The following is a 6052-nucleotide window of genomic DNA, read 5'->3' on the forward strand; positions in this document are numbered from 1 at the left end:
CGAAATACATGATCACACATCTCTGAAACCGTTAGAAAAAATGATGAATTTATGACTCAGATTTGAAAATTTTGCATCATGTGGTGAGTATTGTATATATGATAAACGTAAAATGCAGCTGTGGAAAATTGCAATCATTTCAGAAAATATTACGCCTAGCCTAATTCACTCAACAGAGTCGTATTTCTCACGCAACAATGCATGGAAAAAATCTCCTGCAATCGATCTTCAAAATACTTCACTTTTCGGTCCAAAAACAATGTTAAGCTTTGGCCTTAGATTTTTCTCAAAATCTGAGATGAAAATTCAGATGTTTTTATAGAGTTTACTATTCTATTCTTACGTATTTTGACCTCAGAAATCGGAATCTTCAAGCCACATAATTCTGTCTATTAAATTGAACAAGTTATCGCCAATTTATCGATCAAAAATTTGACAAATCCAAGATTCTCGGTGGGATTTGTTGATAGCCTAATTCGAATGACGTCAGCGTGCTCGTTACTCATTATCACGTAGGAAAAGCATACTCGAATCATGAGAACGAATAGCTTACTTTTTGTTAAAAAAAAACGCCGAGCCTAGAGCCTAAGATATTTCTCAAGATCTGAGATCAGAATTAGGACTTATTTTCGAACATGAACAAATTTTTGTTTCTCGATAAATCGTCTTCAACTTCATCATTCTTGAATAGAGCCCCTCCAATCATGAGAGTCCCGACCAAAGATGAAAAAACAAATCGCGGGAAAAGTTTAGAAAAAATTCCGGCAATCCCAGTCTGAACCCGTGCAACTCTTCACCTCTGTGGCATTTTTCTCCTGAACCCCACAGTTCTTGGATTACGCCACAATTTCGAAAACTCGTTTTTTTTCTTAATAACTGTAATAATATTCGGTATTCGGTCATCGGAGCATCTCGTACGTAGATCCTTCTTTTCCGAAGAAACGGCAGTACGGCCGCAGCAGCCGAAGCGAGTGGTCATCGGGAGCGACATCGACGGTAGCGCCTACTTACATCCTTGGAGAAGAGAAGGAAGGAGCTAGAGGGGAGAAAGAGTAAGAGATACATCGGGGTAAGGATTAGTACGCAGTTACTTCTGCGCCATAGTTCTCTATGTTTTGATCAAGTTTTTCCGGTCGCGTTTCAAACGTACCTAAAAGAAAGATCGTACGAATCCTTTACACGTTGAGTCCAGTTTCCAGTCTTGATTGAATAATAACTCGAAATGTAGTGTTTAGTTTGATCTACATATTTTGAAAAAGTGCCTAACAATCAGTAGCTGCAAAAAGACCTATATCATTGGAAATTTCGTGAATTCCGTAACTCGGAAATTTTTCCTCAAACAGTGGTGAGCAATGTGTTCGTATCGTGACCATCATGTGTCGATGTTCCCGATCGGTCCTCTATTTGTCTCAAAGAAATTTGAGGTAGGAACGCAGAATTTTGATATATTTTGAGTACTGTTTGAACTTGATGGTGGGAAAGATTGATATCTTTTCGCCAAAACGAAAAACTTTGATTATTTACCATTGTATTCCTCGTATTTTTGTTTGGGGGAGCATGAGAGTCATGATTTTGCGCCGCAGAAATATCTTTTATCGTTGGAAATCCGAACAACTATAGGTATCTAGTTCATTACACATTTCTATGTTTCTATGTTAATATACTTAATTAACAATATCCTGATTAATTTCGAAATAGTTTTGACAAGTGTTTGAATCCTACAAATTCTTTTGTCTTACGTTACGAGAGGGTATCAGCGTGATTTTGGTTTGGAATTATGCCTCATTGCCGTTTTTGGTATATTTTCGCATTTCAGATTTATACTCGACGGACGTCGAAATTGCCTAGTCCTTCGCGATGAGATTCAACTTTCAACCACCATACCTACGTTGTGCTGAAAAATTCGCATACAGGTAAGAAATGTTTGTTATTGTGTATTCGTTGACTTGTAACGAGATCAGGAGCGGTCTGGAGTCAGAATACATTCACTGATCGTACTAAAATCGACATTCAATGCGACTTTACCTTTTGCCTCTAAAAAACGCCAAGCCTATTACCTTAGATACTTTTCAAAATCTTATAGATCAGAAAGTGGATTTTTTTTCTAAAGTTTCCCACTCTATTCTCAAGTATTTTGATCTCGGGAATCCAAAACCGCAAGGCAAATGATTCTATTCCTGAAATTGAACGAGTTATTTCGGATGATTTTGTGGTGAGAAAACAACAAAGACTTTAGTCCTTGCTAATTTTCCGGGCGATTCTGTGAAATTTGGAGGTGTGAAAAATCTCCAAAATCGAACTAGTTATCGCGAATTTATCGATCTGACTTGTGAAAAATCAAAGATATCTCGACGGGATTCAATAGTAGCTTAATTTAATTGACCTCATCGTCTTCGTTACGCATTTTAACGTCGAGAAAACGTTCTGGAGTCATTCGAACAAATATCTCGGCATATCTCTGCGTACACGATTGCCGTGAGGTCTGTGTGGATAAATAAATAAATAGATAACCAACCAAATAAATAAACACATGAATTGAGAACCATCGAAATCATACCGATTAATAGAATTAATTATTTAGTCTATTCATTTATTTATTTAGTTATTCAATTATTCATTTATTTGATGAATTGAATAATGAAAAATGTTTCCGACTACTGATGTCGTGATCGATAGTCCGAAATACTATTCATGATAATTAATTGTTTGATAACTAACAGTGAAACAGTCTGCACTTATAGACGCAACAATTATTGCTTTACATTGAGAGTATATATAGGCATCATGCATAAATTTTCAATTCAATATACCAATTAATTATTAATAATTATTAATTGGTGTGACTTCGATCCTTCTAAATTCTTGTGTTCATTCATTTATTCAATTATTCATCTAGTTAGTTATCTATTTATTTATTTATTCAATTATAAATTTATACCTGATATTGCCTATGCACTCGCAATGTTAAGCAATCGTCACGTCTATGATTGCAGACTGTTTCAGTAATCAAACAATTAATTATAATCAATCGTATTTCGAACTGTTGATTAATATTCATTAGTATTTAGGAAGCATTTTTATTGTTTTTTAATTTAAATGAATAAATGATTAATTAGCCAATTAAATTAATGAATTGGTATTATTTTGATGCTTCTGCATTCTAGTGTTCCCTTAATTATTTATTCATTCATTCGGTTATTTATCTATCAATTTATTTATTCACTACTGAACTCACACATGATTTCTGTATTATTCTACATGTAAAGCTGTCGTCGCGTCTATGATTGCAGACTGTTTTAGTCATCAAACGATCAATTATTATTAATAGTATTTTCAACAGTTAATTCATTAGCATCTCGGAAGCATTTTTTACTATTCAATCAATTGAATAAACGGATGAATAACTAAATTAATTAATGATTCGGTAATGATTTCGATCCTATCTAAATTGACGTGTTAATTCATTTATTCATTCAGTTATTCATATATTCATTTATTTATTGAATTCTAAAATGAACCTGATTTCTATGCAATCTCACATGTAAAGCAAATTATAGTTTGTACGTCTGCAGTTCATAGGTAATTACTTCGATCGCTAAATCCCGTCGAGATATTCTTGATTGTCACTTTTTAGGTCGATAAATCGGCAATAACTCGGTCAATTTTAGGGATAGATTAATTTAGCTCTTAGATTTGAATTTCTGGAAACAAAATACATGAGATAACCAAATGGGGTTCTGAGGGAAAAAAAGTTCAATTTCAGCTGGAATTTTGAAAAATTCTAAGGCTTACCGTTTTTTTTGGGGAAAACATGATGTAGCTCCGAACTCGATTGCGGGACACTTTTCCTATGGATTTTTGTGCGAGAAATACGAACAGGTCGATTAAATTGAATCAGGAATAAATCCCATCGAGATATCCTTGATTAATCATATTTTAGATCGATAAATTGGCGATAACTCGGTCAATTTCAAGATAGATCATACCTACCGTTTCTTTGGGATGAGAAAGATTATTCATATTTTGAAATCGTAGGAATCTGGATCTGGTGCCCAAATTCACTCGTATACAGAATAGAGAAGTTGGCGCCGTAACTTTTTGCTAAAAATATCCTTTGTCGTTGAAATTCAGAATAATTAGGTATAATCAATTACACATTAATGAACTTTTATGAGTATAGGATTTGGGAACTCATCATAGGTTTAGAAATAATCTTCGCTGTTATATTTTGAATAAATTTATTCATATATTTTACGTTCAGGTATACAATTTTACTTTTTTTCCTATGGGACATTTGTTTCAGGCTTTCAATCAGTCGCCAGGGTGGCTAATTCGTCGCAGTACCTATTCAACTTCCAATCCCGAAGGGCAGGAGTTACATGGCATCGCACAATTCGTTTACAGGTATGCAATAAACACCAGTCAGTATGGTGAAAGTTGGTGTATAACAAAAATATATTCAATGCAGTACATTATAACATCACATTGGCAGTAATATATTAACATATAATTAATATATTCACATAGAATATGATATTGGCAATAATATACTCTCATATTAATTCATTATTAATTCACTTTGAAAATATATTCCATATAATATATTATAACATCACATTTGCAGTAATATATTACCATATGATATAATATAACACATAATCAACATATATTGACTTAGAATATAGTATTGGTGATAACATATTCTTATATTACGTCATTATTAATGCACTCTTCGTATATTTTAGGTACTTGGAGATGCTGCCGCCGTAGCTGCTGTTTGCCCGGACTCCCCCTGTTCATCAGGGGGAGTCCACCGTCCCCTGGGACAGCGCGGCCTCCCACCGCCCCCGGGGTCCCAGGGGACCCAGTCCCCGAGGACATGTCTTCGGGGATGCGGTATCCCCGCTGGAGGGGATGTCATATCCCGAGGGGCATGCCCTCGGGAACTGGTCTTCGGGGACGCAAGTTCCCCTAGGGACACGTCCCCGGAGATGCGGTATCCCCGCTGGAGGGGATGCGGTGTCTTTGGGGGCGTGGCCTTAGGGGAATACGCGTCCTCGAAAATCCCGGGAAAAGGAGGTCCCAAGCGGTCACTCGTTTTCTTGATTTCTCTAGAGAAACGAAAAACAAAGTGTCCGCTTGAGGCCTCCTTTTCCCGGGATTTTCGAGGACGCGTATTCCCCTAAGGCCACGCCCCCAAAGACACGGCATCCCCTCCAGCGGGGATACCGCATCTCCGGGGACGTGTCCCTAGAGGAACTTGCGTCCCCGAAGACCAGTTCCCGAAGACATGTCCCTCGGGATATGGCATACCCTCCAGCGGGGATACCGCATCCCCGAAGACATGTCCTCGGGGACTGGGTCCCCTGGGACCCCGGGGGCGGTGGGAGGCCGTGCTGTCCCAGGGGACGGTGGACTCCCCCTGTTGAACAGGGGGAGTCCGGGCAAAAACGTTGGAGGAACTGCAACCTGTAACATAAATAACAAATAAATAATTAGTTGACGCAATACATGACTTAATGTATGACCTATCATGTAACTCAATGTATAACTTATGTTCTTTGACTCAGTATATCAGTATATGTATAAGACGTTTGAATTATAATAAATTTTACCAAGTTATGTGATAATAAATAATATCTTGCCTTATTGGCGTGTCTGATGAATTATATTATGGGGGTGTATGAATTCACCAAGTCTATTGGGTGATACAGGGTGATCTGATTCTATGAGGACGATTTTGAAAATCTTTTCTAAGGGGGTGCAATTCATATACTAAAACTCTAGATGTTGAATTATACGAGGGACTCTTGAAAGAGATACAATTAAATGAAACGTACCTCTGTAAAAAAAGAAGTTGAACGTCTCTTGTGTTGCAGATCCATGGCTCTACTGAAACAAGATGAAGAGGAGTCGATCTTCGGAGTGACTCGTTGATGTCCTGATTTGGTTCCATCGCCCAATGGTCATCTTCCAGAAAGAAAAAGAAATATCACATGCACAATTAAAATCACGATATAACAATCACTTATACGTATCACGTATACCTATA

At 37.0% G+C, this 6052-nt stretch overlaps 1 long non-coding RNA gene across 1 annotated transcript; it reads left to right on the top strand.

Moving 5' to 3' along the window:
* The first annotated feature begins 812 nt into the window (after nt 1-812).
* On the top strand, nt 813-4800 carry LOC125500682. Its single transcript, XR_007278132.1, has 4 exons — nt 813-1069; nt 1817-1913; nt 4304-4404; nt 4746-4800. It is a non-coding gene; the product is annotated as an uncharacterized LOC125500682 (long non-coding RNA).
* Nucleotides 4801-6052: the final 1252 nt, after the last annotated feature.

Source organism: Athalia rosae, chromosome 4 (genome assembly GCF_917208135.1).
Source record: "Athalia rosae chromosome 4, iyAthRosa1.1, whole genome shotgun sequence".
Taxonomy (NCBI): Eukaryota; Metazoa; Arthropoda; class Insecta; order Hymenoptera; family Athaliidae; genus Athalia; species Athalia rosae.